General features: G+C 39.2%; 1 protein-coding gene and 1 pseudogene across 16 annotated transcripts in view; one reads left to right on the top strand and one right to left on the bottom strand.

Moving 5' to 3' along the window:
• Window positions 1–23,276, bottom strand: part of Gphn (gephyrin) — a 460,638-nt gene that overhangs the window by 288,720 nt on the left and 148,642 nt on the right. The window lies entirely within an intron of this gene.
• LOC110307265 (ephrin type-A receptor 7 pseudogene) lies at window positions 11,564–12,605 on the top strand (annotated as a pseudogene).

The raw sequence follows: 23,276 nt of genomic DNA, 5'->3' as shown, positions 1-23,276 counted from the left end.
CATTGAGTAGGGCGTTGTTCAGGTTCCATGTGTATGTGGGATTTCTGTTGTTTCTGTTGTTATTGAAGATCAGCCTTAGTTCTTGGTGATGTGATAGGGTATATGGGATTATGTCAATCTTCTTGTATCTGTTGAGGCTTGATTTGTGACCAACCATGTGGTCAATTTTGGAGAAGGTAGAAGAGGTGCTGAGAAGAAGGTTTATCCTTTTGTTTTAGGATGAAATGGTCTAAAGATATCTGTTAAATCCATTTGGTCCATAACTTCTGTTAGTTTCAGTATGTCTTTGTTTAGTTTGTGTTTCCATGATCTGTCCATTGATGAGAGTGGGTTGTTGAATACACCCACTATTACTGTGTGAGGTGCAATGTATGCTTTGAGCTTTAGTAGAGTTTCTTTTATGAATGTGAGATGTGATTTTAAATCAGAGTCTTGCTTTTCTGGTGTGTTGGGGTATCCAGGGCTCGCTGTGGTGGGAGAACTGGGTTCGATGATGCTAAGTAGCCTTAGTTTCTGTTGTTTAGGTTCTTGCCCTTGCCTCTTGCCATCTGGTATCTCTGGTGTTAGCTGGTCTTGCTGTCTCTGACTGTGGCTTGTTCCTCCTGCAAGCATGTATGTCAGTCCTCCTGGAATACCAGTTCTCTTTGGGTAGATTTTGGATATGGAAAAGCTGTGGCACAGAGTCAGCTCCAGGGTATAGATGAAAACCTGAAGGATCCTGTCCCAGGCTGCTCCTCAGTTCCTGTGTCCTGAGGTCTCCAGGAGGGTCCCTCTGAGCAGAAGTGGTGGTATCACCTGTGCTCACAGGCTTGTCAGCACTCCTGGGAAAACCACTCTCTCCTGGAGATATTGGGTATGGAACCCTGTGGCACACAGTCAGCTCCGGACCCAGACTGAAACTGGAAGGATATTTTACCTTCTTTTAAGTTAATGCTTACACACTAAATGATTTTTCAAGCCTTTCAGTTTCAACCTATATAACTTATCTAAAAATGATTTTCTTGAGAATGATATTAATGGGAACATTGGAGACAATGAAAGTAGCCAAGGAGCTAAAGGGGTTTGCAGCCCCATAGGAGAATATCAATATGAACTAACCAGTACCCCCAGAGCTCTTTGGAGCTAAACCACCAATCAAAGAAAACACATGTTGGAACTTGTGGCTCTAGCTGTATATGTAGCAGAGAATGGCCTAGTTGGTCATCACAGGCCCTAGGTCCTGTGAAGGTTCTATGCCACAGTATATGGGAATGCCAGGGCCAGTAATGGGAGTGGGTGGTTTGGGGAGCAGAGGCAGGGGAGAGGGGATAGGGAGGTTTTGGAGGGGAAACTAGGAAAGGTGATAACATTTGAAATGTAAAAAGAAAGAAAGAAAGAAAGAAAGAAAGAAAGAAAGAAAGAAAGAAAGAAAATATCTAATAAAAAAGAAAATGTTCATTGTGTAAAACTATATCTTCTAATTGCCATATTTGAATTATTCTGTATATGAAGTAATTGTTGATATTTAGGTCTTAAAATTACTGTTTATTATTAATGTTTTGTTTGTATACTGTTTCTTGATTATCACTTAAGCTCTTAACAGATGTCCATCCTTATTAGTAAGACGTTGAGTATGTTACCTTGTACATTTTTCTTAGTGGGTTCTCTAGATACTGGAAAATAAATTAAATTTTCAGTATACAGTGTTGACAATGTACCATTTTGAGTGACATGCAGAAATCCTATTTCTATTAGGTAATTTTAAGTTTCTACGTTTTAAATCCAAATGTGCTAAAAATTTATTCTACTTATAAGGAGTATTAAATCATCTAGTATTACATTTGTTTCAGCCTTCATATATGGCTTTCAAAGATCCCTGAGATAAAGTTAACTTTAAAGACTCAACTGTCCTTTTTTCTTCCTTAAGTTTTAAGCCTTCCGTTGCTATTTCCTTTACTTTGGAGAATGTATATAGCTATTATTTCAGGATAACCTTTACAATGATAGAATTTTAATTATTTTTTGTTTGTCCATACCTATTTCCCTATTCATTCCTACAATATAAATAGACACACAGAAACATGAGAAATGTTTTGATATAATATAGATTAAACATACTTTTATGTTTACAGGGCTTAGATGATGTTTTCTAGATTTTATTTCTTCTTTTGTTTGCTTTTCAATTCAAACTAGCTTAAATACGCAATTTGCAGAGTAGTGCCTTATCTATCATCAATGGGAGGGGAGACCCTTGATCCTGTGGAGGTTTGATGACCCAGTGTAGAGGAATGATAGGGCAGTGAATCAGAGATGGGTGGTGAGGAGCACCCTCATAGAAGAAGGGGGAGGGGAATGGGATGGGGATTTGCAGAGGGCAAACTGGGCAAGGGGATATAACATTTGAAATGTAAATAAATAAAATAATCAATAAAAAAGAAAGTAAAACAATAAACCACTAGAAAAAGTCATTTCTCAGTATAAAGTAAATATACACAGTTTAGACCTTAATTTAGAAGATGCCTTTCAGGCTTTTAAAGCTCCTTGCTTCTCAAGTAGTTGATAGCAGTGAAGAGTAGGCAAGGCCTCTCATCAGAACGAAGAAATATGGAAGCTGAAAAGAAAGACACAAAAAAAGACTGGCACAGAAGGGGAAAGTGAAAAGTAATTTATAAACAGGCTCTGTTCATAAAAGCAACATCTTCACATATGGAGCAGAGCCTTTTTTCTGTTTGCTAATTATTAGTTTGCCAGGAGAAAAGGGGCAGCACTGTGCAAAAACAGAGGCATAGTAAGAAAAGGCAGAGTGGAAACTCCCATCAAATCTGTGAAAGAGAGGTCACAGAAGAAGGAAGGGACATGAGTGGACTACTAGAATCACAAAGGTAATTATGAGAATTATGCTTATCTTTAAGATCAAATACTAAATAATGGGACACTGCAGGAAACGGGTGTTTCAGTAGAGAAAGAGCAATACCAGACAAAGGGAACCATGAGTTCAACAATGATAAATATGCAGTAAAATTCAAGAGGACCATGGCTAAGAGGAAAGATTTAAATGCCAGCTTGTAAAATTGGGAGGTTTTTTTTTTTTAAACTAGGAACATGAAGCTTCTAATAATAAAGAAATACCGTGTATTAGTATACCACATACTGTATTTCAGCTGCCATTTGACAAACTGGAATTAAAAAGACAAAACCAAAGTAAAAGAAAACAAGATTTCAAAAAACAGATTATATATAAAATGCTTAGGAAAGTAGAAACAAATTCTTTGAAATAGTTATAAATGCAAGAAATGTTCAGACTTATATCATCTTATAAATAATTATGAAAATCAATTGTTATGGTTTTGGAATTCATATAATGGTCCTCAAAAATTACCCAGGTACTCTGGGAATCCTGAAAACAGAGCAACCTGATTAAAGAGCAGCATACCACTCTCCGTGATAGGGGGGACTTATCCCAGCCTCACCATGATTCCACTTCCTTTCAATAAAATGCATGTGAACAAGCAAGACTGCTCAGTGGATAAGAATACTTGTCACCAACCCTGATGACCTGATTTCAACCCCTGAGCACATAAGGTGCAAAAAAGACAAATAAATAAATTGTATATATGCACGATGTCTTAGTCAGGGTTTCTATTCCTGCACAAACATCATGACCAAGAATCAAGTTGGGGAGGAAAGGGTTTATTCGGCTTACACTTCCATACTGCTGTTATCACCAAAGAAAGTCAGGACTGGAACTCATACAGGTCAGGAAGCAGGAGCTGATGCAGAGGCCATGGAGGGATGCTCTTTACTGGCTTGCTTCCCCTGGCTTGCTTAGCCTACTCTCTTATAGAACCCAAGACTACCAGCCCAGAGATGGTCCCACCTACAAGGGGCCTTTCCCCCTTGATCACTAATTGAGAAAATGCCTTACAGTTGGATCTCATGGAGGCATTTCCTCAACTGAAGCTCCTTTCTCTGTGATAATTTCAGCTGTGTCAAGTTGACACAAAACTAGCCAGTACACACCATGTACATGGAAAAAATAACCACTTATATTATTATCTTTTTTACATATATATATTATTAGATATTTTCTTCATTTACATTTAAAATGCTATCCCCAAAGCTGCCTATACCCTCTCCCCACCCTGTTCCTCAACCCATCCACTCCTGCTACCTGGCCCTGGCATTCCCTTGTACTAGGGCATATAATCTTCCCAAGACCCAGGGCCTCTCCTCCCAGTGATGGCCAAGTAGGCACCCTCTGCTACATATGCAACTAGAGACACAGATCTGGGGGGTTCTGATTAGTTCACATTCTTGTTCATCCTATAGAGTTGCAGACCTCTCCTTGGGTACTTAATCTAGCTCCTTCATTAGGGGCCCTGTGTTCCATCCAATAGACGACTGTAAGCATCCAATTCTATCTTAGCCGGGCACTGGCATAGCCTCACAAGAGAGAGCTATATCAAGGTCCTGTCAGCAAAATCTTTCTGGAATATGCAATACTGTCTGGGTTTGGTGGTTGTATATGGGATGGATTCTGCCGTGGGGCAGTCTCTGAATGGTCCCTCCTTCCCTCTCAGCTGTGAACTTTGTCTCTGTAACTCCTTCCATGGATATTTTATTCCCCATTCTAAGAAGGAGTGAAGAATCCACACTTTGGTCTTCCTTCTTCTAGAGTATCATGTATTTTGTAAATTGTGTCTTGGATATTTTAAGTTTCTGGGCTAATATCCCCTTATCAGTGACTGGATATCGTGTGTGTTCTATTGTGATTGGGTTACCTCACTCAGGATAATATCCTCCTGATCCATCAATTTGCCTAAGAATATCCTAAATTCATTGTTTTTAATAGCCGAGGAGTACCCCATTGTGTAAATGTACCACATTTTCTGTATCCATTCTTCTGTTGAGGGATATCTGGGTCTAGCTTCTGGCTATTATAAATAAGGCTGATAAGAACATAGTGGAGCATGTGTCCTTATTACCAATTGGGACATCTTCTGGGTATATGCCCAAGAGAGGAATTGCTGGATCTTCCGGTAGTACTATGCCCAGTTTTCTGAGGAACCTCCAGACTGATTTCCAAAGTGGTTGTACCAGCTTGCAATCCCACCAGCAATGGAGCAGTATTCCTCTTTCTCCACATCCTCACTAGCATCTGCTGTCACCTGAATTTTTGATCTTAGTCATTCTGACTAGTGTGAGGTGGAATCTCAGGGTTGTTTTGATTTGCATTTCCCTGATGATTAAGGATGCTGAACATTTTTTCAGGTGCTGCTCAGCCCTTCTGTATTCCTCAGTTGAGAATTCTTTGTTTAGCTCTGTACCCCATTTTTTAATGGGGTTATTTGAATTTCTGGAGTCCAGCTTCTTGAGTTCTTTATATATATTGGATAATAGTCCCCTATCAGATTTAGGATTGGTAAAAATCCTTTCCCATTCTCTTGGTGGCCTTTTTGTCTTATTGACAGTATCTTTTGCCTTACAGAAGCTTTGCAGTTTCATGAGGTCCCATTTGTCCATTCTCGATCTTACAGCACAAGCCATTGATTGCTGTTCTGTTCAGGAATTTTTCCCCTGTGCCCATATCTTCGAAGTTTTCCACACTTTCTCCTCTATAATTTTCAGTGTCTCTGGTTTTATGTGGAGTTCCTTGATCCACTTAGACTTGAGCTTAGTACAAAGAGATAAAAATTGATCAATTCGCATTCTTTTAATGATAACTGCCAGTTGTGCCAGCACCATTTGTTGAAAATGCTGTCTTTCTTCCACTGGATGGTTTTAGCTCCCTTGTCAAAGATCAAGTAACCAAAGGTGTATGGGTTCATTTCTGGGTCAACTTTATACTATTGATCTACCTGTCTGTTGTTGTACCTTACCATGCAGTTTTTATCACAGCTGCTCTGTAGTACAGCTTGAGGTCAGACATGGTGGTTCTATTATGGTTGAGAATAGTTTTTGATATCCTAGTTTTTTTGTTATTCCAGATGAATTTGCAAATTGCCCTTTCTAACTCAGTGAAGAATTGAGTTGGAATTTTGATGGGGATTGCATTGAATCTGAAGATTGCTTTCAGCAGGATAGACATTTTGACTATATTAATCCTGCCAATCCATGAGCATGGGAGATCTTTCCATCTTCTGAGATCTTCTTTGATTTCATTCTGCAGAGACTTGAAGTTCTTATCATACAGATCTTTTACTTCCTTAGTTTGAGTCACAGCAAGGTATTTTCTATTATTTGTGACTATTGTGAAGGGTGTTGTTTCCCTAATTTCTTTCTCAACCTGTATATCCTTTGTGTAGAGAAAGGCCACTGATTTGTTTGAGTTAATTTTATATCTAGCTACTGCACTGAAGCTGGTTTAGGAATTCTCTGGTGGAATTTTGGGGTCAATTATATATACTATCATATGAGCTGCAAATAGTGATATTTTGACTTAATCCTTTCCAATTTGTACCCCTTGACCTCCTTTTGTTGTCTAGTTGCTCTAGTTAGCACTTCCAAGTAGTATACTGAATATGTAGAAAGAAAGTGGGCAGCCTTGTCTAGTCCCTGATTTTAGTCGGACTGCTTCAAGTTTCTCTCCATTTAGTTTGAAGTTGGCTATTGGTTTGCTGTATATTGCTCTTATTATGTTTACGTATGGGCTTTGAATTCCTGATCTTTCCAAGACTTTTATTGTGAAGGGGTGTTGGATTTTGTCAAATGCTTTCTCAGCATCTAATGAGATGATCATGTGGTTTTTGTCTTTGAGTTTCTTTATATAGTGGATTACATTGATGGATTTCTGTATAGTAAACCATCCCTGCATCCCTGGAATGAAACCTACTTGGTCATGATGGATGATCGTTTTGATGTCTTCTTGGATTCTATTTTTTCGAGAATTTTATTGAGTATTTTTGCATCGATATTAATAAGGGAAATTGGTCTGAAGTTCTCTTTCTTTGTGGGGTCTTTAGGTTGTTTAAGTATCAGAGTAATTGTGGCTTCATAGAATGAACTGGGTAGAGTACCTTCTGTTTCAGTTTTGTAGAATAGTTTGGGGAGAATTGGAATTATATTTTCTTTGAAGGTCTGATAGAACTCTGCATTAAACCCATCTAGTCCAGTGCTTTTTTTTATTGGGAGACTAGTAATGACTGCTTCTATTTCTTTAGGGGATATGGGACTGTTTAGGTCATTAATCAGATCCTGATTTAACTTTGGTACCTGGTATGTGTCTAGAAATTTGTCCATTTCATCCAGGTTTTCTAGTTTTGTTGAGTATAGCCTTTTGTAGTAGGATCTGATGATGTTCTGGATTTCCTCATGTTCTGTTGTTAGGTCTCCCTTTTCATTTCTGATTTTGTTATGAAGGATACTGTCCCTGTGCCCTCTAGATAGTCTGGCTAAGGGTTTATCTACCTTGTGGATTTTCTCAAAGAATCAGCTCCTGGTTTGGTTGATTCTTTGAATAGTTCTTTTTGTTTCCACTTGAAACAGGTTTAATTTCAGCCCTGAGTTTGATTATTTCCTGCAGTCTACTCCTCTTGGGTGAATTTGCTTCCTTTAGTTCTAGAGCTTCTAGGTGTGCTGTCAGGCTCCTAGTGTATGCTCTTTCTAGTTTCTTTTTGGAGGCACTCAGAGCTATGAGATTTCCTTTTAGGACTGCTTTCATTGTGTCTCATAAGTTTGGGTATGTTGTGGCTTCATTTTCATTAAACTCTAAGAAGTCTTTAATTTCTTATTTCTTCCTTGACCAAGGTATCATTGAGTAGAGTGTTGTTCAGCTTCCACATGAATGTTGGCTTTCTATTATTTATGTTGTTATTGAAGATCAGCCTTAATCTGCGGTGATCTGATAGGATGCATAGGATAATTTCAATATTTTTATATTTGTTGAGGTCTGTTTTGTGATCAATTATAGGGTGAATTTTGGAGAAGGTGCCATGAGAAACTGAGAAGAAGGAATCTCTCTCTCTCTCTCTCTCTCTCTCTATCTATCTCTCTTTCTCTCTTTTTTTAGGAAAAAATGTTCTATAGATACCTGTTAAATCCATTTGTTTCATAACTTCTGTTAGTTTCAATGTTTCTCTGTTTAGTTTCTGTTTCCATGATCTGTCCATTGATGAGAGTTGGGTGTTGAAGTCTCCTAATATTATTGTGTGAGGTGCAATGTGTGCTTTGAGCTTTACTATAGTTTCTTTAATGAATGTGGCTGCCCTTGTATTTGGAGCATAGATATTCAGAATTGACAGTTCATCGTGGAAGATTTTACCTTTGATGAGTATGAAGTGCCCCTCCTTGTCTTTTTTGATAGCTTTAGGTTGGAAATTGATTTTATTCAATATCAGAATGGCTACTCCAGCTTGTTTCTTCAGACCATTTGCTTGGAAAATTGTTTTCCAGTCTTTTACTCTAAGATAGTGTCTGTCTTTTCCCCTGACGTGGGTTTCCTGTAAGCAGTAAAATATTGGGTCCTGTTTATGTAGCCAGTCTATTATTAGTCTATGTCTTTTTATTTGGGAATTGAGTTCATTGATATTAAGATTTATTAAGGAAAAGTAATTGTTGCTTCCTGTTATTTTTGATGTTAGAGTTGGGATTCTGTTCTTGCAGCAGTCTTCTTTTAGGTTTGTTGAAGGATTACTTTCTTGCTTTTTCTAGGGCGTAGTTTCCATCCTTGTGTTGGTGTTTTACCTTTATTATCCTTTGAAGGGCTGAATTCGAGGAAAGGTACTGTGTGAATTTGGTTTTGTCATGGAATACTTGGGTTTCTCCATCTATGGTAATTGAGTTTTGCTGGGTATAGTAGCCTGGGCTGGCATTTGTGTTCTCTTAGGGCCTGTATAACATCTGTCCAGGATCTTCTGGCTTTCATAGTCTCTGGTGAGAAGTCTGGTGTACTTCTATAAGGTCTGCCTTTATATGTTATTTGACCTTTTTGCCTTACTGCTTTTAATATTCTATATTTAGTGCATTTGTTGTTCTGATTATTATGTGAAGGAATTTCTTTTCTGGTCTAGCCTATCTAGAGTTCTGTAGGCTTCTTGTATGTTCATGGGCATCTCTTTCTTTAGGTTAGAGAAGTTTTCTTCTATAATTTTGTTGAAGACATTTACTGGCCCTTTAAGTTGAAAATGTTCAGTCTCATCTATACCTATTATCCTTAGGTTTGGTCTTCTTATTGTGTCCTGGATTTCCTGAACGTCTTTGCATTTTGCATTTCCTTTGATTGTTGTGTCTATGTTCTCTATGGGATCTTCTGCAGCTGAGATTCTTTTTTTTTTTTTTAAGATTTATTTATTTATTATATGTAAGTAGACTGTAGCTGTACTCAGATACTCCAGAAGTGGGCATCAGGTTTCGTTACGGATGGTTGTGAGCCACCATGTGGTTGCTGGGATTTGAACTTGGGACCTTCAGAAGAGTAGTTGGCGCTCTTAACCACTGAGCCATCTCGCCAGCCCAGAGATTCTTTTTTCCATCTTTTGTACTCTGTTGCTGATGCTCACATCTATGGTTCTTGATTTCTTTCCTAGGGTTTCTATCTCCAGTGTTGTCTCCCTTTGGGTTTTTTTCATTTTTTCTACTTCCATTGTTAGATCTTTGATAGTTTTGTTCAATTCCATCACCTGTTTGGTTGTTTTTTCCTGTAATTCTTTAAGTGATTTTTGTGTTTCCTCTTTAAGGACTTCTACCTGTTTAGCAGTGTTTTCCTGTAATTCTTTAAGGACTTCTACCTGTTTAGCAGTGGTCTCTTGTATTTCTTTAAGTGAGTTGTTAATGTCCTTCTTAAAATCCTCTACCAGCATCATGAGATATGATTTTAAATCCTGCTTTAAATCTTGCTTTTTGGGTGTGTTGGGGGCATCCAGGACTCGCTGTGGTGGGAGTACTGGGTTCTGATGATGCTGAGTGGTCTTGGTTTCTGTTAGTAAGATTCTTATGTTTGCCTTTCCCCATCTGGTAATCTCTGTTGTTAGATGTTGTAGCTGTCTGTGGCTGGAACTTGTTCCTCCTGTGATTCTTTAGCCTCTGCCAGCACTCTTGGGAGTCCAAATCTCTCCTGAGTCCCAGTGGTCATAGCACTTTCTGCAGGCAAGCTCTCCTCTTGTAGGGAAGGTGCACAGAAGTCTGGAGCTCAGATCCACCTCTTGAGTCCTGGGGTCAGAGCCCTTCCTGGAGGCTGACTCTCCTCTGGCAGGGAAGGTGCCCAGGGGTCTGTGTCTCAGCTCTGCCTCTTGCCTGAGGATGAAGGCCCGAAGGAACCCTGTCCAAGAAGCTCTGTTGCTTTTGCTGCCCATGTGCTCTCCTGTGTAGACTAGTCTCAGTGATCCCTAAATCCTGGGTGTTCTAGGGCCTGCTGAATTCAAGCCCAAGATTGTGTGGGGTTGGAACCGACCTGAACAAACTCCAGCAGCTGGTTGGGCGTGTTTCCTTTGTTCCTGCTGGCACAAGACCAGACCCTCCAGGTCTTTTTGAACAGATGTTGCATTCCACTCACCAGTGATCTCAAGATCCCAGGTGTGCTAGGGCGCCTGCAGCATGGAGTGTCCTCTGGGGACCTTGGGACCCTCCGCTGAGTTCCTGCCCAAGATGGCGCAGGGCTGGTTCCAATGGGAATGTACCATTTATATAATTAAAGTGGATGGTCCATCCTTTCGTCTGAGCTCCAAACTTTGTCTCTGTAACTCCTTCCATGGGTATTTTGTTCCCTGTGCTAAGGAGGAATGAAGTATCCACATGTTGGTCTTCCTTCTTCTTGATTTTCTTGAGTTTTGCAAATTGTATCTTGGGTATTTTAAGTTTCTGGGCTAATATCCACTTATCAGTGAGTGCATATCAAGTGACTTCTTTTGTGATTGGGTTGCCTCACTCAGGATGACATCCTCCAGATCCATCCATGTGCCCAAGAATTTCATAAATTCATTGTTTTTAATAGCTGAGTAGTACTCCATTGTGTAAATGTACCACATTTTCTGTGTCCATTCCTCTGTTAAGGGACATCTGGGTTCTTTCCAGCTTCTGGCTATTATAAATAAGGCTGCTATGAACACAGTGGAGCATGTGTCCTTCTTACCAGTTGGAACATCTTCTGGGTATATGCCCAGGAGGGGTATTGCTGTGACTTATTACTTCAGTTATGGCTTTTGCTCTTTAAATTAGGTAACAGTGCATATTAGGCTAAATGATTCACTGCCATCTCCCAACATTTTTAAAATAGTACATGTGAACTGCCTATTATCTATTACTAACTAAAAATTAGGTAAATAGGATCTATGACCTATTCTACCATATAATCTGCCATATACTTTAGATACCTCCCTTTTGTATTTAAAATATATGTTCTATTTACCAAAGTTGTGTGTTTTATGAATAAGCTGATAATTTTAAAAGCCATATTTTGAAGATATGATTCAAGCAACAAACACACCATGAACAAACTACAGGAGGACAAATCAAAGAGCTTAACTGAGGACCCAGGGGGGATTAAATATAAGGAGCACAATATAAGCAACAACAATACCCTACTGTGGAGCAAACAGCATCTAAAACCTGCAAACCAACTGCAGCATGAAATCAAACCTGCCTGTACACCATGATTTTTCATGAATTATTTTGTGCTGTATCTGTCTGCCATGCTTTGCACACAAGAGGCACAGCTGCAAAGGAAGTACTACCACTGGGCTCTAAAGCACAACAAAAAGAACTGGAATGTATTCTCTCACCAGCCAATGGATGGGAAGACATTAGTGTTTGACCAAAAACTATACTCCCCCTAGGAGGAACAACAATATGAACTAATCAGTACCCCACAAAGCTTGTGTCTCTAGTTGCATATGTAGCAGAGGATTGCCTAGTCAGCCATCAATGAATGGGAGGAGAGCCCTTGGTCTTGCGAAGATTATATGCCCCAGTACAAGGGAATGCCTGGGCCAGGAAGTGGGAGTGAATAGGTTGGGGAGCAAGGCTGGGGGAGGGTATAGTGGACTTTCAGGATAGCATTTGAAATGTCAATTAAGAAAATATCTAATAAAAAATTAACATTTAAAAAAAAACATGCCAAGTGTGGCAGGTCATGGAGCCTAACCAAAACAACTGACTATTGACTAGTTAGAGTTCTAAGGCCGATGCACAAAAGATTCATAAGGAAATTCACTCTGAGGGATTATAATGGCCTTCCTGGAATATTGAGAACTTGCAAGTAAACCTGTAACTTGTACAGTTATGAAATAGACCGACACACTAGCAGGAATGTAAGAGAAAACCTCTATGTAAAAATAGACACCCTTGCTGCAGATGAACATTTTACACTAGGTAACCTTGGTGAAATAAGAAAGAACAGGTGAGAAAGACTGGACTTCTGTCCAAAAAAGGATTTTATCTTTCCTTTCAGGACATAGAGGCTTACACAGCTTTGGTTTCTGTCATGGTATACAATTAAGAGTGGGTCCATTATTGAGAACTTAGCAGTTTCTCCAGATACAATGACAGCACTTTTTTTGCATCTGCATTTTTTTGTCTTTAGCTTTCAGTTTTATAATTTCTATTTGGATTCTTTTTGTAACCTTTTCATTTTCAGAAGATACCACATTTGTTTTGATCAGAATTCAGAATTATATGTGATGTCATTTTTATAATAGTTTAAATTTTTTAATTATTTTTTTCTTTATGGTTTTTTTTATTAGGTATTTATTTCATTTACATTTCAAATGTTATTCCAAAAGTCCCCCACATGCTCCCCCACCCACTCCAACACCCACCAACTCCCACTTCATGGCCCAGGCGTTCTCCTGTACTGAGGCATATAAGTTTGCATGAACAATGGCCCTCTCTTTCCACTGATGGCTGACTAGGCCATCTTCTGATACATATGCAGCTAGAGACACAAGCTCTGGGGGTTACTTGTTAGTTTATATTGTTGTTCCACATATAGGGTTGCAGATCTCTTTAGATCCTTGGGTAATTTCTCTAGCTCCTCCATTGGGGGCCCTGTGATCCATCCAATAGCTGACTGTGAGCATCCACTTCTGTGTTTGCTAGGTCCCGGCATAATCACACAAGAGACAGCTATATCAGGGTCCTTACAGAAAAATCTTGCTAGTGTATGCAATGATGTCAGCGTTTGGAAGCTGATTATGGGATGGATCCCCGGATATGGCAGTTTCTAGATGGTCCATCCTTTCGCCTCAGCTCCAAATTTTGTCTCTGTAACTCCTTCCATGGGTGTTTTGTTCCGAATTCTAAGAAGGGGCAAAGTGTCCACACTTTGGTCTTCCTTCTTCTTGAGTTTCATGTGTTTGGCAAATTGTATCTTATATCTTGGGTATTCTAAGTTTCTGGGCTAATATCCAATTATCAGTGAGTACATATTATGTGGGTTCTTTTGTGATTGTGTTACCTCACTCAGGATGATGCCCTCCAGGTCCATCCATTTGCCTAGGAATTTCATAAATTCATTCTTTTTAATAGCTTAGTAATAATCCATTGTGTAAATGTACCACATTTTCTATATCCATTCCTCTGTTGAGGGGCATCTGGGTTCTTTCCAGCTTCTGGCTATTATAAATAAGGCTGCAATGAACATAGTGAAGCATGTGTCCTTCTTACTGGTTGGAACATCTTCTGGATATATGCCCAGCAGAGGTATTGCAGGATCCTCTGGTAGTACTATCCAATTTTATGAGGAACCGCCAGACTTATTTCCAGAGTGGTTGTACAAGCTTGCAATCCCACCAACAATGGAGGAGTGTTCCTCTTTCTCCACATCCTCGCCAGCATCTGCTGTCACCTGAATTTTTGATCTTAGCCATTCTGACTGGTGTGAGATGGAATCTCAGGGTTGTTTTGATTTGCATTTCCCTGATGATTAAGGATGTTGAACATTTTTTCAGGTGCTTCTCTGCCATTCGGTATTCCTCACGTGAGAATTCTTTATTTAGCTCTGAGCTCAATTTTTTAATGGGGTTATTTGATTTTATGGAGTCCACCTTCTTGAGTTCTTTATATCTATTGGATATGAGTCCCCTATCTGATTTAGGATAGCTAAAGATCCATTCCCAATCTGTTGGTGCCCTTTTTCTTTTTTTTTATATTTTTAATATTTTTTATTACATATTTTCCTCAATTACATTTCCAATGCTACCCCAAAAGTCCCCCATAGCGCCCCCCACTTCCCTACCCACCCATTCCCATTCTTTTGGCTCTGGCATTCCCCTATATTGGGGCATATAAAGTTTGCAAGTCCAAAGGGCCTCTCTTTCCATTGATGGCCGACTAGGCCATCTTTCCATACATATGCAGCTAGAGACAAGGGCTCCGGGGTACTGGTCAGTTCATCATGTTGTTCCAACTATAGGGTTGCAGATCCCTTTAGCTCCTTGGGTACTTTCTCTAGCTTCTCCATTAGGAGCCCTGTGATCCATCCAATAGCTGATTGTGAGCATCCACTCCTGTGTTTGCTAGGCCCCTGCATAGTCTCGCAAGAGACAGCTATATTTGGTTCCTTTCAGCAAAATCTTGCTAGTGTATGCAAAGGTGTTCCCGTTTAGAAGCTGATTATGGGAAGGATCCCTGGATATGGCAGTCTCTAGATAATCCATCCTTTCATCACAGCTCCAAACTTTGTCTCTGTAACTCCTTCCATGGGTGTTTTGTTCCCAATTCTAAGAAGGGGCACAGTGTCCACATTTTGGTCTTCATTCTTCTTGAGTTTCATGCATTTAGCAAATTGTATCTTATATCTTGGGTATCCTAAGTTTTGGGCTAATATCCACTTATCAGTGAATACATATTGTGTGAGTTCCTTTGTGATTGTGTTACCTCACTCAAGATGATGCCCTCCAGGTCCATCCATTTGGCTAGGAATTTCATAAATTCATTCTTTTTAATAGCTGAGTAGTACTCCCTTGTGTAAATGTACCATAATTTCTGTATCCATTCCTCTGTTGAGGGACATCTGGGTTCTTTCCAGCTTCTGGCTATTATAAATAGGGCTGCTATGAACATAGTGGAGCATGTGTCCTTCTTACCAGTTGGGACATCTTCTGGATATATGCCCAGGAGAGGTATTGCTGGATCCTCCGGTAGTGCTATGTCCAATTTTCTGAGGAACCGCCAGACTTATTTCCAGAGTGATTGTACCAGCTTGCAATCCCACCAACAATGGAGGAGTGTTCCTCTTTCTCCACATCCTCGCCAGCATCTGCTGTCACCTGAATTTTTGATGTTAGCCATTCTGACTGGTGTGAGGTGGAATCTCAGGGTTGTTTTGATTTGCATTTCCCTGATGATTAAGGATGTTGAACATTTTTTCAGGTGCTTCTCTGCCATTCGGTATTCTTCAGGTGAGAATTCTTTGTTCAGTTCTGAGCCCCATTTTTTAATGGGGTTATTTGACTTTCTGGATTCCACCTTCTTGAATTCTTTATATATATTGGATTAGTCCCTTATCTGATTTAGGATAGGTAAAGATCCTTTCCCAATCTGTTGGTGGTTTTTTTGTCTTATTGATGGTGTCTTTTGCCTTGCAGAAGCTTTGTAGTTTCATGAGGTCCCACTTGTCAATTCTCGATCTTACAGCACAAGCCATTACTGTTATATTCAAGAATTTTTCCCCTGTGCCCATATCTTCAAAGCTTTTCCCCACTTTCTCCTCTATAAGTTTCAGTGTCTCTGGTTTTATGTGAAGTTCCTTGATCCACTTAGACTTGACCTTAGTACAAGCAGATAGGAATGGATCGATTCGCATTCTTCTACATATTTACAACCAGTTGTGCCAGCACCATTTCTTGAAAATGCTGTCTTTCTTCCACTGGATGTTTTTAGCTCCCTTGTCGAAGATCAAGTGACCGTAGGTGTGTGGGTTCATTTCTGGGTCTTCAATTCTATTCCATTGGTCTATTTGTCTGTCACTATACCAGTACCACCCAGTTTTTATCACAATTGTTCTGTAGTAAAGCTTTAGGTCTGGCATGGTGATTCCACCAGAGGTTCTTTTATCCTTGAGAAGAGTTTTAGCTATCCTAGGTTTTTTGTTATTCCAGATGAATTTGCAGATTGCACTTTCTAATTCGTTGAAGAATTGAGTTGGAATTTTGATGGGGATTGCATTGAATCTGTAGATTGCTTTTGGCAAGATAGCCATTTTTACAATGTTGATCCTGCCAATCCATGAGGATGGGAGATCTTTCCATCTTCTGAGATCTTCTATAATTTCTTTCTTCAGAGACTTGAGGTTTTTATTATACAGATCTTTCACTTCCTTAGTTAGAGTCACGCCAAGATATTTTCTATTGTTTGTGACTATTGAGAAGGGTGTTGTTTCCCTAATTTCTTTCTCGGCCTGTTTAGTCTTTGTGTAGAGAAAGGCCATTGATTTGTTTGAGTTAATTTTATATCCAGCTACTTCACCGAAGCTGTTTATCAGGTTTAGGAGTTCTCTGGTGGAATTTTTAGGGTCACTTATATATACTATCATATCATCTGCAAAAAGTGATATTTTGACTTCCTCTTTTCCAATTTGTATCCCTTTGATCTACTTTTGTTCTCGAATTGCTCTGGCTAGGACTTCAAGTGCAATGTTGAATAGGTATGGAGAAAGTGGACAGCCTTGTCTAGTCCCTGATTTTAGAGGGATTGCTTCAAGCTTCTCACCATTTACTTTGATGTTGGCTACTGGTTTGCTGTAGATTGCTTTTATTATGTTTAGGTATGGGCCTTGAATTCCTGATCTTTCCAAGACTTTTATCATGAATGGGTGTTGGATCTTGTCAAATGCTTTTTCCGCTTCTAACGATATGACCATGTGGTTTTTGTCTTTGAGTTTGTTTATATACTGGATTACGTTGATGGATTTCCGTATATTGAACCATCCCTGCATCCCTGGGATGAAACCTACTTGGTCAGGATGGATGATTGTTTTGATGTGTTCTTGGATTCGGTTAGCAAGAACTTTATTGAGGATTTTTGCATCAATATTCATAAGGGATATTGGTCTGAAGTTTTCTATCTTTGTTGGGTCTTTTTGTGGTTTAGGTATCAGAGTAATTGTGGCTTCGTAGAATGAGTTGGGTAGAGTACCTTCTGTTTCTATTTTGTGGAATAGTTTGTGATGAACTGGGATTAGATCTTCTTTGAAGGTCTGATAGAACTCTGCATTAAACCCATCTGGTCCTGGGCTTTTTTTGGTTGGGAGACTATTAATCACTGCTTCTATTTCTTTGGGGGATATAGGGCTGTTTAGATCATTAACCTGATCTTTATTCAACTTTGGTACCTGGTATCTGTCTAGGAACTTCTCCATTTCATCCAGGTTCTCCAGTTTTGTTGAGTATAGCCTTTGCTAGAAGGATCTGATGGTGTTTTGGATGTCTTCAGGATCTGTTGTCATGTCTCCTTTTTCATTTCTGATTTTGTTAATTAGGATGCTTTCCCTGTGCCCTCTAGTGAGTCTGGCTAAGGGTTTATCTATCTTGTTGATTTTCTCAAAGAACCAGCTCCTTGATTGGTTGATTCTTTGAATAGTTCTTCTTGTTTCCACTTGGTTGATTTCGCCCCTGAGTTTGATTATTTCCTGCAGTCTACTCCTCTTGGGTGAGTTTGCTTCCTTTTGTTATAGTGCTTTTAGGTGTGTTGTCAAGTTGCTAATGTGTGCTCTCTCTAGTTTCTTTTTGGAGGCACTCAGAGCTATGAGTTTTCCTCTTAGAAATGCTTTCATTGTGTCCCATAAGTTTGGGTATGTTGTGGCTTCATTTTCATTGAACTCTAAAAAGTCCTTAATTTCTTTCTTTATTCCTTCCTTGACCAAGGTATCATTGAGAAGAGTGTTGTTCAGTTTCCACGTGAAGGTTGGCTTTCTATTATTTATTTTGTTATTGAAGATCAGCCTTAGTCCATGGTGATCTGATAGGATGCATGGGACAATTTCAATATTATTGTATCTGTTGAGGCCTGTTTTGTGACCAATTATGTGGTCAATTTTGGAGAAGGTACCATGAGGTGCTGAGAAGAAGGTATATCCTTTTGTTTTAGGATAGAATGTTCTGTAGATATCTGCCAGATCCATTTGATTCATAACTTCTGTTAGTTTCACTGTGTCCCTGTTTAGTTTCTGTTTCCATGATCTGTCCATTGGTGAAAGTGGTGTGTTGAAGTCTCCCACTATTATTGTATGAGGTGCAATGTGTGCTTTGAGATTTACTAAAGTTTCTTTAATGAATGTGGCTGCCTTTGTATTTGGAGCATAGATATTCAGGATTGATAGTTCCTCTTGGAGGATTTTACCTTTGATGTGTATGAAGTGCCCCTCCCTGTCTTTTTTGATGACTTTGGGTTGGAAGTCAATCTTATCAGATATTAGAATGGCTACTCCAGCTTGTTTCTTCATACCATTTGCTTGGAAAATTGTTTTCCAGCCTTTCATTCTGAGGTAGTGTCTATCTTTTTCTCTGAGATGAGTTTCCTGTAAGCAGCAAAATGTTGGGTCTTGTTTGTGTAGCCAGTTTGTTAGTCTATGTCTTTTTATCGGGGAGTTGAGTCCATTGATATTAAGAGATATTAAGGAAAAGTAATTGTTGTTTCCTGTTTTTTTTGTTGTTAAAGTTGGCATTCTGTTCTTGTGGCTGTCTTCTTTTAGGTTTGTTGAGGGATTACCTTCTTGTTGTTTCTAGGGCGTGGTTCCTGTCCTTGTATTGGTTTTTTCCTGTTATTATCCTTTGAAGGGCTGGATTCGTGGAGAGATAATGTGTGAATTTGGTTTTGTCGTGGAATACTTTGGTTTCTCCATCTATGTTAATTGAGAGTTTGGCTGGGTATAGTAGCCTCGGCTGGAATTTGTGTTCTTTTAGTGTCTGTATAACATCTGTCCAGGATCTTCTGGCTTTCATAGTCTCTGGTGAAAAATCTGGTGTAATTCTGATAGGCTTGCCTTTATATGTTACTTGGCCTTTTTCTCTTACTGCTTTTAGTATTCTATCTTTATTTAGAGCATTTGTTGTTCTGATTATTATGTGTTGGGAGGTATTTCTTTTCTGGTCCAGTCTATTTGGAGTTCTGTAGGCTTCTTGTATGTTCATGGGCATCTCTTTCTTTAGGTTTGGGAAGTTTTCTTCTATAATTTTGTTGAAGATGTTTGCTGGTCCTTTGAGTTGAAAATCTTCATTCTCATCCACTCCTATTATCCGTAGGTTTGGTCTTCTCATTGTGTCCTGTATTTCTTGGATGTTTTGAGTTAGGATCTTTTTGCGTTTTACATTTTCCTTGATTGTTGTGCCGATGTTCTCTATGGAATCTTCTGCACCTGAGATTCTCTCTTCCATCTCTTGTATTCTGTTGCTGATGCTCATATCTATGGTTCCAGATTTCTTTCCTAGGGTTTCTATCTCCAGTGTTGCCTCATTTTGGGTTTTCTTTATTGTGTCTACTTCCCTTTTTAGGTCTAGTATGGTTTTGTTCATTTCCATCATCTGTTTGGATGTGTTTTCCTGTTTTTCTTTAAGGACTTCTACCTGTTTGATTGTGTCATCCTGTTTCTTTTTTAAGGATTTCTACCTGTTTGATTGTGTTATCCTGTTTTTCTTTAAGGACTTCAACCTGTTTGATTGTATTATCCTGTTTTTCTTTAAGGACTTGTAACTCTTTAGCCATGTTCTCCTGTAATTCTTTAAGTGAGTTATTAAAGTTCTTCTTGATGTCCTCTACCATCATCATGAGATATGCTTTTAGATCCGTGTCTAGCTTTTCCGGTGTGTTGGGGTGCCCTGGACTGGGCGAAGTGGGAGTGCTGGGTTCTGATGATGGTGAGTGGTCTTGGTTTCTGTTAGTAAGATTATTAGGTTTACCTTTCGCCATCTGGTAATCTCTGGGGTTAGTTGTTATCATTGTCACTGTTTAAAGATTGGAGCAGACTCTGTGTTCCACTCACCCGAAGTCTCAAAATCCTGTGGCGGGTGTCGTGGGTAGCTGGCGGGTGTCAGCCGACCCTGCACTCTAGCTACCCCGGTGCTGGTCCGGCCGGAACAGGCCTGTGGCCCTACTCAGGCCGGTTTTCTGCTTCCCTAACTAATGCAGTCTCAGGTCCCGTGGGCAATTGGATTGGAACAGAAGCTGTGTTCCACTCACCAGAAGTCTTAAGATCCTGTGGCGGGTTTTGTGGGTAGCTGGCGAGTGTCAGCTGACCCTGCGCCCTAGCTACCCTGGTGCTGTTCTGAGTGGAAGAGGCTTGTGGCCCTACTCAGGCCGGATTTCTGCCTCCCCAACCAAAGCAGTCTCAGGTCCCGCGCGCAATTGGATTGGAGCAGAAGCTGTGTTCCACTCACCAGAAGTCTCAAAATCCTGTGGCGGGTGTCGTGGGTAGCTGACGGGTGTCAGCCGACCCTGCGCTCTAGCTACCCTGGTGCTGGTCCAGCCGGAAGCCTTTATGGTTAATTTAAACATATTAGTATATAATTTCCCTTCTTTCTTATCTCTGACCAGTCACACTTTCTCTGCTTCCTCTCAAATTCACAGGTTTTTAAATTGTCAAGAATGTATATACAAATGAATAAATATATAATTACAACCAGATGAATCTATTCAGTGTTGCTTGTATGTAAATGTTTTGGGGCTGACCATTTGGTACTGGAAAATCAATTAGGGGGTCTCTTCCCTGTGGAAGATTAATTTTCCCTTTCTCAGAAATTGTTAATTATCATTAGGTCTTCATTTAGGAGTGAATCCAAAGAGATCCCCCCATCTACATTGGCCATGTCAACTAGTATCATTGTTTAGGTTTTATTTAGGCAGCCATATTGTTGCAATGTGTAATTTTACTGTTATATCTAGAAGATACAATCTAACAAATTCTTAGCAAATAATTTCAGCAGTTGATTCATATTCGATTTGTTGTCTGATGACTATTTTCTTGCATCTTGGTAGAAAAAAGACATTTTACACTCATCATCTGAGAGCTCATGATAATATTTACTTTAGTAAATATTCCCAATGTTGTGGGGTAGGTTAGAGACCACATGGATATATGTGTTCAGTATCTTGCTGGTTACACTGATAACACCCTGACAAAAAAGAAATGCTGATTCATACTGGGAGGTAGAGGTTCATTTTCCCTCTTCGACCCAAAAAGACTTTCCTGTCAAAACTGGGTACCATCTTATCCCACTGTTGATATTAAATAGAGGGAGATGCTAAGACTAAGGTAAGGATAGAGGAGGAGTTGATTAACTGATCCTGTGTGGTGTCATTCACACAGGATTATTATTGATAACGTGAAGGAATGAAGAGTGGCCTTTCAATTAGGCATCACTGACATAAAAAAGGAATGCATCACTTTGCATCACTTTGCATTGTCTTGTTCAGTCATGCTGTTCCTGAATGTCTATGGACAAGGATGGAGGGATTTAGATGGAAAATAAGATCTCTATGGGGATCTGCAAAATAAAGGGTTAACTGACTTTTTTTTCTTCAAGATTTAGTTAGAAACAAGTGAAGAGTGTTGAACTGTTTTTCTATACTCTTAGGCCAATCTGGTCTTTATCTTCCAGCTAGAGAAAAAGCTTATGAGAGAATCCACAGAAGCCTTCTTTGCCTGTTAGTGATTACAGGTTAAAAGTTTCTTTAACATCCTGTCCAGACTACACTGAAGATCAGCATAATAGCTATGTGATTTATTAAACCATGATGTATTTGTGTCATTTGCTTTGTCTTTCCAGTTGTTTAGAGGTTTCTAGTCTAGTTTTTTATGGGGGCGGGTATTGCCTAACATTCATTATATTCCTAAATATATGTGTATTTATTTACATGGTACATTAAAAAGAGATCATCAAGCTTAAGCTACATCATATACTTTTGATAATTTAAGATTACTTGGCGTTAGCTGGGCATGGTATCACACTGCTTTAATCCCAGCACAAGGGAGGCAGGGACAGGTGGAGCTCTGTGAACTGATGGCCAACTTGGTCTAACAAAGCAAGATGCAGGACAGCCAACTCTATTACACAAAGAAATCTAGTATTGAAAAACCAAGCCGGGCAGTGGTGGTGCACATCTTTAATCCCAGCACTAGGAAGGCAGAGGCAGGTGGATTTCTGAGTTTGAGGCAGGCTGATCTACAGAGTGAGTTCTAGGACAGCCAGGGCTACACAGAGAAACTCTCTGTCGAAAACAACAACAACAACAACAAAAGGAAAGAAAAGAAAAACCAAAACAAATAAATAAAAATAAAAAAATTACTTGGTTCTTTGTCAAAAACAGTAAAAACTCCACCAAAAATATTACTTGATTTCAGTTAAAAATGCTATTGGTAATATTAAATGCTGATGAAATAAGTTTTAAGTGTTTCTACCAATACATTAAAAAATTTTTATGCCTCAATGTTCAAATTCAAAAGTATTTTTGATATAAAATCATTCATTTGGTATAACAACCAAATTTCATATCAGGTAAAAGTTGTTCATTTTAAGGAACCTCTTGATATAACATATAATTCTAAAACAAACAAAACAAAATAAAAATTTTACAAAAAGTAAAATTTTGTAAACTTTACAAAGCGTCAGCTTTTCTGTAAATTATGTAACTACAAATATATTGCTTCTAGTGTGCACGTACTCTATGCTATATCTTTAGCTCACATAATGTTACTGCAGCATAAAATTTTTCTTTTTTTTTCTTTTTTTTAAATTTTTAATATTTTTATTACATATTTTCCTCAATTACATTTCCAATGCTATCCCAAAAGTCCCCCATAGCGCCCCCCACTTCCCTACCCACCCATTCCCATTCTTTTGGCCCTGGCATTCCCCTATATTGGGGCATATAAAGTTTGCAAGTCCAATGGGCCTCTCTTTCCAGTGATGGCCGACTAGGCCATCTTTCGATACATATGCAGCTAGAGACAAGAGCTCCGGGGTTCTGGTTAGTACATCATGTTGTTCCAACAATAGGGTTGCAGATCCCTTTAGCTCCTTGAGTACTTTCTCTAGCTTCTCCATTGGGAGCCCTGTGGACATAGTACTACCGGAGGATCCAGCAATACCTCTCCTGGGCATATATCCAGAAGATGTCCCAACCGGTAAAAAGGACACATGCTCCACTATGTTCATAGCAGCCCTATTTATAATAGCCAGAAGCTGGAAAGAACCCAGATGTCCCTCAACAGAGGAATGGATACAGAAATTATGGTACATTTATATAATGGAGTACTACTCAGCTATTAAAAAGAATGAATTTATGAAATTCCTAGGCAAATGGATGGACCTGGAGAGCATCATCTTGAGTGAAGTAACACAATCACAAAAGAACTCACACAATATGTATTC

The sequence above is a fragment of the Mus caroli genome, unplaced genomic scaffold, assembly GCF_978045245.1.
Source record: "Mus caroli unplaced genomic scaffold, Mus_caroli_1 scaffold_14, whole genome shotgun sequence".
Taxonomy (NCBI): domain Eukaryota; kingdom Metazoa; phylum Chordata; class Mammalia; order Rodentia; family Muridae; genus Mus; species Mus caroli.
Note: the sequence above shows the minus strand (reverse complement) of the source record. Positions and strands in the feature narration are given on the sequence as shown.